The sequence below is a fragment of the Anabrus simplex genome, chromosome 1 (genome assembly GCF_040414725.1).
Source record: "Anabrus simplex isolate iqAnaSimp1 chromosome 1, ASM4041472v1, whole genome shotgun sequence".
NCBI classification, from domain to species: Eukaryota; Metazoa; Arthropoda; class Insecta; order Orthoptera; family Tettigoniidae; genus Anabrus; species Anabrus simplex.
The window spans coordinates 153803292-153817568 of NC_090265.1; the positions used below are offsets into that span (position 1 = coordinate 153803292).

A 14277-nucleotide genomic window follows, 5' to 3' on the forward strand; every position below is an offset into this window, starting at 1 on the left:
CACAGTAGGCAGTTGAGAATAATAAACCAGACTTAAAATGACACGCTAGTTGGAAAAGGTTCGCCATCTCTGGGTTAAACGGTTTGCTGGGAAACTGCAAAAACCGAGTTTTCTAGGAAAGATGAGGACTGAGGTTCCCAGGGCTTTATTCACTTGGTCAGAAAGTGGTATTGCAGCGCGACTGACCGTATGAGTAACAACACATTTCGTAACTGTCTTTTTTACAATTAAAATTAGTTTTACATCGCACCGACGCAGATAGGTCTTATGGCGATGATGGCATAGGACAGGGCTAGGAGCAGCATTTGCCTAGTGTGACAATTTGAAACCACGGAAAACCATCTTTAGGGCTGCCGACAGTGGGGTCGAACCCACTGTCTCTCGAATGCAAGCTCACAGCTTCGCGCCCCTAACCGCACGGCCAACTCGCTCGGTCCTTTCGTAACACTCCGACGCATTAATCGTACTTCGAACGTCATTTCGTTACTCAGCATCACCCATACCTCGGCAGCTTTTATATTGTCACAGCCATGAATGACTAGGATTTCGATAGAAGCTTAATATTCTCTGGGCTGTGCCAAGAGCAGCTACAGAAGTACATCCATCAAGAAATGGCAACAGGTGGGCGATCTGTGATTGTTGTCCGACTATCGACGAAAGTTTAAGGATATCGATTTCAACCGAGTTTGCCAGCTCGGTACCGAAGCCTTAGTCTCACATATTATTGTTGGTTTAAATGATTATATTTACTCACAAGGAGGTAATAATAATAATAATAATAATAATAATAATAATAATAATAATAATAATAATAATCGTATGACCTAAGCTACCATCTGCAGGCATTTTGGTTTGACTTTATTTAGAATGCCTGAGTATCAGTGCCGACGTTCCATTTTACTCTTTCAGATGGCAGAGAAACGAATCTCTGTTGGGCGATCCGTAGCTGAGTTTTAATTTGCTTTTTCCGGTGAACATTAAACTTGTCACCAGAGATCGCGTACATGTCGATATCGTACTACATGAAGTGGCGAATACACTTTCTTCCGCCCTTCAAATATCCATCTCCCTCTGCCAGGTTTGAACCCGCTATCTTGGGGTCTAGAAGTTAGCACTCTACCACTTATCCACAACAAAGGGAGCTACAACGAGATATCATTATCCTCGAAACTTGAAATTTGTCGGAGAGTAGTGGCCTTGAGCAGAGACGGCATTGGACCGCAAGACCCTCGCTAATTACCATTCTTGAGAGAGTGAAATTGCAGTGTAATTTCCCAGGCCCTCCCTCAGTAACCCACCACGTGACTACGATCTCAGCAACGATATGCCACTAGTATTTTCGGGGATATGTGTGGGTGGAACTAGAACATTACATCATTATGTGTGGGGCTGGTTCGTACAGTATTGAGATTCCTTTCTCTCATGCGCTTCACTGAAATTACTGGAAACCTCTCCCACCTGTATACTCTAATTGAAGAGACCGATTGAACTGAACGTACTGTGTTCGTCAGTAGCATCTCACCACAGCACCGAATACGTATGTTATTTATTTATTTATTTATTTATTTATTTATTTATTTATTTATTTATTTATTTATTTATTTATTTATTTATTTATTTTAGCGTAGCTGTTATTTTGCTCTGATACATTTTTCGAACTTACATTATCACATTTGTTTTGTCCGGTTCAGCGGTATTAGGCCATTCAAGGCCGAGGCTTTCAACCCCCCTCCCCTCTTCCTTTCCCCTTTCTTGTATGATTTATTACCCCTTCGTTCTTCACGTGATTATTATTATTATTATTATTATTATTATTATTATTATTATTATTATTATTATTATTATTATTATTATTATTACCTACAAACTAGAAGTAATATGACACAAAATAACATAACATAAGCACAATAAATATTATTAGTCATATATTAAAGCTATCGTTACAAACTAAAGGTAACATGACACAAAATACCATAAGCACAGTAAACGTACATTCACACCACAAGATTCATTCAACCTGGTGACACACATCAAGGAGATGCTCACGGCAAGACGACTTAAAATAATTTAATTTTTATGCAACTTTATTTACGTCGCACCGACCCAGATAGGTCTTATGGCGAGGATGGGATAGGAAAGGCCTAGGAGTGGGAAGGAATCGGCCGTGACCTTAATTAAGGTACAGGCCCAGCATTTGCCTGGTGTAAAAATGGGAAATCACGGAAAACCATCTTCAGGGCTGCCGACAGTGGGGCTCGAACCCGTTATCTCCCGGATGCAAACTCACACCTATGCGACCCTAACCGCACGGCCAACTCGCCCGCTAAGTTTGTTATGGCTCTAATGTTTTGAGGGAGAGAATTCCATATTCTAGCTCCATTTGCAACAAAGGAATGGCTATATGCTGCTGACCTGCTGAAAGGGATACTAGTGTACTGCCGGAGCGTGTGTTATGCTGTTGGAAAGAGGACAGGGGATATTCTCGTTTAATACTCGATAGATTAATTCTGCCACGTGGAGTTTCTATTTTGTTCAAATTTAGATGGGAAAGTTGACGATAATAAGGGATAACGTGAACATCATAGCGTAAGAAGAAGATAAATCGAATACAAGAGTTCATAGCACGTTATAATCGGTTTAGTTGTTCTCTCGTGGCATCATAAGCACGGTTACATTAGGAAAAGAGGATAAGAGTATTTATAAGACTCATGTTTAGTGGCAGCATATTTTGATGATGTTTTAATGGGTGAAGGGAGGCGTGCACTTTTGTAGAGACATTGGTAATGTGCTCTCCCCAGTGAAGACTCTCGTTTATAATTACACCAAGTTTTCTTACCGAGTTTTTCGAACGGAATAATTTTAACAGATAAAGTTAGTGGAGGAATGTTTTTTAATTTTATTTTTACAGCAGTATAATAATACTCTTCAGGACCTGTCCACCCGATAAGTTAAACTGTGCACTGTCCCTGCACTGCAGGAGGCCATAGTCCTCAAGGGATTTACAAGACTATTTTTATCTATTTAATTTATTATTATTTTTTGTGTGGTTATTAGGCAGACCCTCCGATGAGAGTGGGTCGCATTTGCCGTGTGTAAGGAACTGCGTGAAAGTGTGGTGGAGGACAGTGTTGTCGGTGGCGTATGGGTTGTAGGGATGTTGGCGACAGCTCAAATTTCCAGTCCCCGAGCCAAGGGAATTAACCATTTAAGGTTAAAAATCTTCCACCCGGCCGAAAATCGAACCCGAGGCCCTCTGAATCGAAAGCCACTACGCTGACCATTCAGCCAAGGAGCCGGAGAAGTAAACTCTTAAATACCGGTAGTGCTAAACCCGAGGCGGTGTAGCTCGTTTTAGGCACACCCTGCATGTATAATTTTAACCACATATCAATTCTCCTGCATTCTTAAATCTCTGGTTGTACCGGGAACCGAACCCAGACCTCCGACGACGGCAGCTAATAGCGTTAACCGTTACGCTACCGAGACGGACAAACTTGTGTCCTTGTCCCGAGGTGGTGCAGCTCTTTTCAGGCACATTCCCAACGGAAGTGAGCTCTATGTACCATTTTAACCGTATACCAGTCCTCTTGCCATTTTAAAATCTTCGACACTACTATGAATCGAACCCGGGCCGAAGAGGACGGCAGCAAATAGTGATAACCGTTACATAATAATAATAATAATAATAATAATAATAATAATAATAATAATAATAATAATAAATGAAAATCCACAGGCTGTTTCCAGTCATTTGACCGGGTCAGAAATGGGATGAATGAAACCCACCATCTAGCGGCGAGGATAGGATTTGTGCCGGCTGCAGAAGCCTGTCGCGCTCCCCTGCGGGGCAATGATTAATGAAAGACAGATGGAATGAAATGATGTTGGAGAGTGTTGCTGGAATGAAAGATGACAGGGAAAACCGGAGTACCCGGAGAAAAACCTGTCCCGCCTCCGCTTTGTCCAGCGCAAATCTCACATGGAGTGACCGGGATTTGAACCACGGAGCCCAGTGGTGAGAGACCGGCGAATAATAATAATAATAATAATAATAATAATAATAATAATAATAATTTTTATATTCTGTTTAGTGCGTGAAACCGAAAAATTTGTAGTCACACTGTTACAACCTCAACTCACTGCCGTCGTACTCTTGGCGTAGCGGGAAGCGGGAGGGCTGTCCATCGAGATGCGGGCACAGGCTTGTGGCAAAACGAGAAGGAAAGCCACCAGTGGCTGTTTCTGACAACGCTGGCCTTAGCTTCAGTGAAGTGGCGAACTAGAAAAATGCTTTTTTTTTTTGGCTAATTGCTTTACGTCGCATCGACACAGATAGGTCTTATGGCGACGATGGGATAGGAAAGGCCTAGGAATTGGAAGGAAGCGGCCGTGGCCTTAATTAAGGTACAGCCCCGGCATTTGCCTGGTGTGAAAATGGGAAACCACGGAAAACCATCTTCAGGGCTGCCGACAGTGGGGCTCGAACCCACTATCTCCCGATTACTGGATACTGGCCGCACTTAAGCGACTGCAGCTATCGAGCTCGGTCTAGAAAAATGAGGAGTGGGGTAGTTAGGTAGGAGTTGCCCCGTTGCTTTCGTCACTGAGCCAGAAGGCTCAGCTTGCCAAGCTCACATAAATTTATTCATCACCCGACCCATTGAGCAACACTTTCCCACCATTTATCACAGTTTATTTGGGTTCTTCCTTGAAAACAATAATCACCTCCATATATTATAGACGCATGCAGTCCGGCCCCGCGGTGTAGGGGGCAACGCTCCCACCTGTCACCCGGCGGCCCCGGGTTCGATTCCCGGCCGGGTCAGGGGTTTCTAGTTGTAAATGATTAATATCCCTGGCCTAGGGACTGGGTGTTTGTGTCGTCCTTAACGTTCTTTTCCTCACATTCAGCACTTTACATTTCCGCAATATCCGAATACACGCAGGTTCATAACATATGGTTTCAGTAGGGGCAAAAGATATTTCTAGGTCAACGCCCCGAACAAATAGCATTTTTAAAAAATACACGCATGTAAGCGTTTAAATGTTACGATGCAATACAAGTAAAGTGCACTGGAGTAGAATGTAACAACAGCCTGCCTGGTGGCCATGTTTGTAGTTATGGTTTGACACGGTGGTTAGCCATTTGGAGTCCCATTAGCAAAAGAAAAAGTCACCATCAGAATGGTGGCCGGCAGGGAAGGAGAAGTGGTGGTATACAATTCCTAATCCTAGATAGCGTGCCAATAGCCTGGTTTCAATTCTAAACATCCCTGCAGTGCTCATGTAGTGTGAGAGCTTATATCACTGTTGATGGTGATTCGTCCGTCCGATGGAGACCCCTTGATGTTACTCGAGTAGTAGGCTATGTGCCGGCACCGGGTTTCACCTCCTCTTCTGAGGGAAGCACAATAGATCTAATTGGTTGCAGTGCAAGATCATGTGGTGGCCTCCCCATTTGTAAACCAACGTCACACTTTTGTTTTATACACCATGCTAATCCATGATATTATTTAAGTTAAATGGAATGTTTATAGCCCAACGACTTGAATAATTCGTCTCCGATTGAAGTCGGAGTCCAGGCGTGGTTCACATAATATTAAAGAATGATTGCTATACCTACACCTGTTTCAGCAATTCTGAAGAAACTACTGCCAGGAAAAGCATTTTACTTTCGAAATTGATGTGTTTAGTGAACTCCCTCATAGTGAATATACCACAGCTCGATCAGTGGGTGCTGTCTTCATTGTGAATTCTCTATCTCGACATTGGAGAGCGTACATTTATTAAAAATTCCTAGCATAACAGCTCTCGTTCTGCTTTATTTCGGTCGTATAATAACGTCGTAGTCTTCCTATATGCACTGCCGACAACCAGAGTTGAACAGTAGTTTTTTATTCGTCCATCCTCATTGGGGGATTTCTTGTTAGGCTTCTGTCACTCCATGTATGTTTCTGAACAGCATATGTGGTATTTTAGGGTCTAGGACCATATTAGCTCCATCTGCTAACTCACTCCTTCTGTAATTGTTGGCTGCCTGATGGCATCCAACTTTTACTCGCAAATTCGTACCCGTGGAATTTGTGCACATTCGTAGAATTCGTAGAATGGTAATATAAAAACGCATGCAGTAGTTCCTTTGTTGTTGTTGAAGGGGTAAGAAGGTATTACCGGACCTGTAACGTATATAGTTTTCAGCAGAACAAATAAGACCTAGAACGTCATAGCAGAACGTCATAATCCGACGCGAAATCGGAAGATTGTGGGCTCGGATTCCATTGTCGTGCGATTGTCCATTTTTTTCTATTTGCTTTACGTCGCACCGACACAGATAGGCCTTATGGCGACGATGGGACATGAAAGGCCTAGGAATCGAAAGGAAGCGACCGTGGCCTTAATTAAGAAACAGCCCCAGCATTTGCCTGGTGAAAAATGGCAAACCATGGAAAACCATCTTCAGAGCTGCCGACAGTGGGGTTCGAACCCACTATCTCCCGGATGCGTGCTCACAGCTGCACGCTCCTCACCGCACGGCCAACTCGCCCGGTCATTTTTGTTATGTAATTAACATGTCTTCTATATGCATTGAATGTACTGAACATTACCTAATACGTTGAAAGTCTATTTGAGTACTATGCGTTCGTGAAAATTCAATATTCATAGAAATATCATTATTAAGGCCACGGCCGCTTCCTTCCCACTCCTAGCCCTTTCCTGTCCCATCGTCGCCATAAGACCTATCTGAGTCGGTGCGACGTAAAGCAACTGGCGAAAAAACTAGTAGAAATATAATCCTTTGCGCTTTAATGCTATAATAAGTTTAATTTTCCTTCAGCTGCTTCAGAACGGGTCTTTAACGTGCCAGCAGTGGAACGAGTTCCCCGCATGTAGGCAGTATCTTTTTTTTTTTACAAGTTGCTTTACTTCGCACCGACACAGGTAGGTCTTATGGCAACGATGGAACAGAAAGGGGCTAGGAGTGGGAAGGAAGCGGGCGTGGCCTTACTTAAGGTACAGCCCCAGCATTTGCCTGGTGTGAAAATGGGAAACCACGGAAAACCACCTTCAGGGCTGCCGACAGTGGGGTTGGAACCCACTATCTCCCGAATACTGGATACTGGCCGCACTTAAGCGACTATAGCTATCGAGCTCGGTTGTAGACAGTCTTAAATGACTGCTGCTTGCACGAAGATATAAATACAAGACAAATCATGTTATTCCAAGGGTTATCGATTATCTAGGTTTTGAAAGCTGCAACAGACTTTCATCGTCGTTCGACGTCTATAAAGGCGGGGACGAAGAGGAAAAAGCATAAAGTAAAAAAACAAATAAAACAATAAACAGTTATAAACCACTAAAACAGAAAGTCAGTATGTATTAGTGTTTTATAAATTTGTATTTTATGTTCGACAGACAGAAAAAAGCTTAAAACGGCTTTATTAACTAAGGCGATACTGAAAAGTGTCGAGCCTCCTTGGCTCAGGTGGCAGCGCACCGGCCTCTCACCGCTGGGTTCCGTGCTTCAAATCCCGGTCACTCCATGTGAGATTTGTACTGGACGAAGCGGAGGCAGAACAGGTTTTTCTCCGGTTACTCCGATTTTTCCTGTCATCTTTCATTCTAGCAACACTCTCCAATATCATTTCATTTCATCTGTCATTCATTAATCATTGTCCCAGAGGAGTGCGACAGGCTTCGGCAGGCGGTGCAATTCCCATCCTCGTCGCTAGATGGGGGCTTCATTCATTCCATTCCTGACCCGGTCGAATGACTGGAAACAGGCTGTGGATTTTCATACTGAAAAGCAGCAGCTCGGTGGTAGACAGTATTAAATGACTGCTGCCTGCACGAAGATATAAATACAAGGACAGTCAAGTTATTCTAAAAGGGTTCTCGATGTAATGTAATTTTAATTAACTTTACCAACACTGACATATTTATAAACATCTTCCGAATTTTTTTGAGTCCTATTGTCCGAAGTATTGTTTCTTGATTTGGCAATACTGTTCTATATATAAACAAATTTACACACTTTCGTTCTTGTATTATATTAAAGTAAAAACGTCATCTCCATACAGGCCATGAATGTCTTTGGAGAGGTAGAAGGTAAAGGCTTCAACTATCCGTAACCTCGGCACTTAGTGAGATAGAGTGGTTAGCTCTACCTACACCAGGCCGCCTTTGCCCGCAGGAATTAACCTGGTACTCATTTTTAATGTAGGGTGGGTGAACCTCAGGGCCATGTATACCTCCAGAAGTGGAAATCTCGTTTCTTAAATTTTACGACTTCCTGACAGGGAATCGAACCCACGTCCTTCCGGCTTGTATTATATTAGTATAGATTAATTAACTCTGGATTAGGAAGGATATAGCCGCAGCCTATGAGGAAGATACTGTCGTACCATTTGCTTGAAATGAATTGTATGGGTAGCGTGTCTGTCTGTTACACGGTAATCCCAGATTCAATTTCCGTGTGAATTCAACTGAAGCGTTGTCTCATATAAGAGGCAGAAAACTCGGTCAAGAAATCCGAGCACCGGGCGACTTGACCCTGCGGTTAGGGGAGCGCAGCAGTGAGCTTGCACTCGGGAGATAGTGGGTCGGACACCACTGTCGGCAGCCCTGAAGATGGTTTTCCATGGTTTGCCATTTTTCACCAGGCAAATGCTGAGGCTGTACCTTAGTTAAGGCCATGGCCATTCCTTCCCATTCCTAGATCTTTCCTGTTTCATCGTCGCCATAAGACGTATCTGTGACGGTGGAACGTAAAGCAAAAATTGAAAAAAAAAATAGAGTAATACAGCTGAGGATGTTGCCGTGCTGATCACGTACACTGCAATATCTGCAGGCTGTGTTGCTTGACAGCAACCATCTTGGCAGGCCAAGGCTTTTAATGTATGTGCTACGAATTGGTTTCAATAGATTGATTGTTTGAGGTGAGAAAGTTAGAATTAGCATTTTAGAGATCAATTCGAAGACACCCTGCTATAATCCATTGATGTGGCTGAATTGACATGTGTTAACTGCACTGAGCTATCCTGGCCCGTGTATTTTACCAGAAAAAATATGATTGTCAAAAACCGTCGTTATAGATTATCAATGAAATTCGCGACAGTTTGAATACACAACAGACAGAAACAAGTGTGTGTCTCTCTCTCTTTTCAATAGTGCAAGTATTAATTGCATTAATATTTTAAGCTACAGGGTCATTTCATATAATAGTCGGAGACAGCGTTGGAGTATCAAAAGCTACGCTTAGCTAAATGGTCTCTAAAAGTGTCTGCACAACTGTTTAAATTGCTTGTTAGTTCGCACTGTCACGTACTCATTGAGTGCTAGTAAATTCCGCCTGTATTATTTTTCCCGTGTGTCCTCGTTTTTTTCTGAAGTAGAAAAAATTGTGCCTCTGTTTCTCTTGGGAATCTCTTCCATTTTTTCGATCACTACTATCAGCCTGTTCTGAAAGAATTATACAGTCTACCACGGAACTGTGAAAGAAAACAAAATAACACACAGAAAAGAAACAAAAGAACCCCGCAAGAAGAGTTCGGACATTTATGAGAAATAGATACGTGAACCTAGTAAAGCAGTATAAGTGTGTGAGAAATGAAAGGAAGGAAAACATGAAATGGACACATTCAAAGTAACCCAACATACTTCAAAAACTGTGACGAGAATGCATGTTCTGTAATTTTTCTCTTGTCCTTTCGAAATAGTGAGTACAATGAATACAATGCAGCGTAGTTAGTGATTGTACGTATTTTAAACACACATTAATCTTCTTCTTCTTCTTCAGCGTTTGTCCTTCCCGCTGGCGGGGTCCGCTACATGGATTCGTTGTCTCCATTTAGTGTTCTCCTGGCCCATGCCAAGGTGGAGATTGATACTCTTCAGATCTTTGTGAAGGGTATCGGGCCATCGCTGTTTTGGCCGTCCATTTGGCCTCCTACCGGCGTCTTGTACCATGTAACCCGTCTTCGCGATAGTGTCGGCGTCTCCCCTTAGTACATGTTCAGACCATCGTAGACGAGTCTCGCGCATGTTTTCCTGAATCTGTGCAATACCAAATCTCTCCCTGATGGATTCATTGGAGATGCGATCCAGTTTAGTGACGCCAGCTGTCCACCTCAGCATCTTGGTCTGCATGACACCCAGTCAACGCTCTGTCTCAGTCGTAGTTGGCCAACATTCGCAACCATACATTGGCAACAGGTCGGATGACAGTACGATGGATTTTTGATTGGAGATTATCTTTCATCCTCCGGTCGCAAGTGACGCCGCTTGTTCTCCATTTCACCCAGGCTGTGGATATCCTCATATTGACCTCTTCGACAAGTCGGCTATCATCAGTGATCGTGGAGCCAAGATACTTGAATCTTGCCACTCGCGACAGGTCCTCAACGTCTACGAGAATGGTTTCGATTGCTTGTGGATTAATAACCTGATAATAATAATAATAATAATAATAATAATAATAATAATAATAATAATAATAATAATAATAATAATAATAAAGCTTCTCCCCCTTCCCCCTACTTTTTGTTTTACAATCGGCACGTAGCACTGCACTTAAAGGCAGTCACACAGCTGCAACTGGCTAACGGAGCGCACGCCTCAAACGTTAAGATGTTTGGTCTGCATTGGCTGATGGCGAGGGACAGGAGAATATTTTGCTACAGAAGTTTCCAAGTGGAAAGCTGTTTCAGTCACAGCAATCATATGCGACTTGCAGTGCTAGGTTGCCGGCTCTCTCGTAGACCCATTCGCTTATTCTTACGTGGGGAACAAAATAATGAACTGTCAACCGTACTACATCAATAATACTTTTCTGTTCGATCGTACTATAATAAACTAATTACACGTGACGTAACTGTATCCTAATGACATACATTACAGTACTGTTGTTTTTCCAAGTATCGATTTCCAACCATGCCCGATATCTACTAATATCGTACGTGGAACAATCCTCAAGCCTCGAAATCAGCAATGCAAAATGGCGATTATGGCTGTCACATGTTTCATCAAGTATTGAAAAGTAAGATATAATCATCTGCAATACTGTTCATTAATAAGAAATACATACTCTTGTCTATTTTGTTTGTTGCTGTTACTTCTATAGCTCATCCCAAATACATTTGATCATTTCCGCGTTTTAATGTGTCCTGCTTCGAGGTTAAAATCTCGCTGCTCCGTGCAGGCCAGTGGTTTAACTAATCGGGAATATCCATGTTCAGTATATATCATGCCTGGCATCTGTCGCAGTAGTCGAGGCTTCATCCTTCGAACTTCGAAGCCAGACATTTTTCTAACAATATTCCACCATGCTGGATCATTTGGTCATTTCTGATAAAACTCTAAAAGATGTTTCTTGAATAATTGTTTTTTTTCAATTTGCCGAACGTCCCACCGACACAGATAGGTCTTACGGCTACGATGGGATGGGAAAGGGCTAGGAGTGGGAGAGAAGTGGCGTTGGTCGTAATTAAGGATCAGCCCCAGCATTTACCTGGTGTGAAAATGGAAAACCACGGAAACCATCTTAATAGCTGCTGACAGTGAGGTTCGAACCCACTACCTCCCGAATGCAAGCTGATAGCTACGTCACACAAACCGCGCAGCCATTTTCTCGGTCGTTATCAAACTGATCGGCGATGTTTATTGATGCTCAGTTTATGGGATGGAGACCGTTTTAACCTGGCAAAGTAAAGCAAGGTATGCTACAATGTGATGTATAATAATTCCTCACTAAGGTCATATCATATATCATCACATAGCATAGCATAGACCCTATATTTTTTTTTAACTTCTCTCCGAGTGCTAAATCTATTGATTTAAAATTTATCATCATTTGTGTACCAGACATGCCATTAATGCTGACATGAAGAAATTTGACCACCCATTATATTAACAACATGCTGTTGGAGAGTATAGAGGTATATTGGACATGGCTATTATTTAATGGCTATATTTAAGTAGGTAATCTCTGTTTTAACGTTTTGAATTAGTTCTGTCGAACGTTTGCCACATACGGCTGGTATGTAAAGCGAGTGTTTATCCACATTTGCTTTAGCGAATACAGTACTTGTGGTAACTTAATCATTGAACCCTGTTATCTGTTCACCGTTGGTTTAAATTTCTATTTAGTAAACGATTATGGGCGATTTTGCTGTCAAATCAGAAAACACTTTGCGTAAATTTCATTCTCGGAGCAAGATTTTTTTTTTCAATTTGCTTTACGTCGCAACGACGCAAATAGGTCTTATGGCGACGGTGGGATAGGAAAGGACTAGGAATGGGTAGAAAGTGGCCGTGGCTTTAACTAAGATACAGCCCCAGCATTTCCCTTGTGTGAAAATGGTAAACCACGAAAAATCAACTTCAGGGCTGCCAACATTGGGGTTTGAACTCACTATCTTCCGGATGCAAGTTCACAGCTGCGCGTCCCTAACCGCATGGTCACAAGTTGGTGTTATTATTATTGTTATTATCTATATATTAAAAGAGTTTACCAAACAGCTTTGGCAAGTCCATCCGTCTGTTCTACTGGACCAACTTGCTTCATTTTTCTTTTATTTTCTCCGGAATTACCTACCGATGAATCATGAGACATTGGTAGGTCTCTAAGTTCAGCCAGCTTTGAGTAATCATAAAATCAAATCCCTCGTCGCCACAAGACCTATCTGTGTCGGAGCGACGTAAAGCCCCTAGCAAAAAAAAATAAAAAAAAAATACAAATCTTTAAATGATCACTCCAATAATTGCAGGTGATGGCTTAACCCGCAATACATTCTGTACTTAGCAGGTTGCTAAGCGACTAACACCTTAATTAATATTCTGATTGTATGATTTTCATTCTTAGTAATGTCATTGCACGCAGCCATGTTTGATTATATCTGTCAAGCCAGAGATTATACACTTCCTCTGATCATGGAAGAATATTATTCTGTGCTAAATACTAGTTGACTCTCTGACCTTCCCCAGGGGGAAGAACTTTGCTAATAACGTACATGCTGGTAATAGAAAACATCGACGTACGCACTAACGGGAAGGTACTAAGTCTACTAGCCTTCTGCATGACCATTACCAGTAAAAAAGCGCAGGGGCAATCTCTTGAAAAAGTGGGTGTCTACTTACCTGGACCTGTATTCAGTCACGACCAGTTGTATGTAGCAGTATCTTGGGCAAGATCGTTTGAAAATGATAAGATCCAGATAAGCCCGAAAGGTAGAAGCACAATGAATACTGTATGGAAAGAAATGTTATAAACTACAGAACGAATGAATCAGTTATTATATATCGGTACGTGAAATGGCGTATAGTTGTTGTTGTTGTTTTTTTTTTGCTAGTGGCTTTTCGTTGCACCGACACAGATAGGTCTTATGGCGACGATGGGATAGGAAAGACCTAGGAGTTGGAAGGACGTGGCCGTGGTGTTAATTAAGGTACAGCCCCAGCATTTGCCTGGTGTGAAAATGTGAAACCGAAGAAAACCATCTTCAGGGCTGCCGACAGTGGGATTCGAGTCCACTATCTCCCGGATGCAGGCTTACAGCCGCGCGCCGCTAACCGCACGGCCAACTCGCCCGGGGAGTGGGAAGTGGCGAGCATGGGGTTGCGTCAGGAAGGGCATCTAACCATGTTCACATGTTCGATGGAGTTCGCACCCGCGACCCCATCGTGGCGTGGGAAAAGTGGCGGAAGAAGAACATTATTTCATTTCGTCCCTTTCCACGTAACTCAGATTAAAGGTGGCATTCCTTTTGATAACTTCTTGACTTGCCTGAAGCTTCAAAACATCTTTGAAGTTGTACTGTACCAGCAGTGATAAGACAGCAGTCACTTGTATATTTTTATATTCTGCACGTGGGATTTTTGAAATGAAAAGTCGCGTGCTTGTCATTCACAATCAACGAAAAATTGTAGGTCCCGTGCCTATGATCATGATACTGTCCTCAACAAGTCTGTGGTTCGCTATTTGTTTTGAGAGTGGAAAATGAAAAACTTTAAACACCTTGCTGCTTCTTTTTTTAATGATATTTATTCGGGGCGTCGACCTAAGGAGATCTTTTGCCCTTACTTTGCACCATATGTTATGAACCTGCGTGTATTTGGAAATTGCGGAAGTGTAAAGTGTTGAATGTGAGGAAATGAACATTAAGGCCGACACAAACGCCCATTCCCCAGGCCAGGGATATTAATCATGTGCAATTAAAACCCCCGACCCGGCCGGGAATCGAAACCGGGCCCGCCGGGTGACAGGCGGACTTGCTTCCTCTT

The 14277-nt window shown here is 42.5% G+C and overlaps 1 pseudogene; it reads right to left on the reverse strand.

Annotated features, from left to right (window-relative positions):
* Positions 1-9792: 9792 nt before the first annotated feature.
* LOC137497000 (uncharacterized) overlaps positions 9793-14277 on the reverse strand; it is a 91741-nt pseudogene continuing 87256 nt past the window's right edge.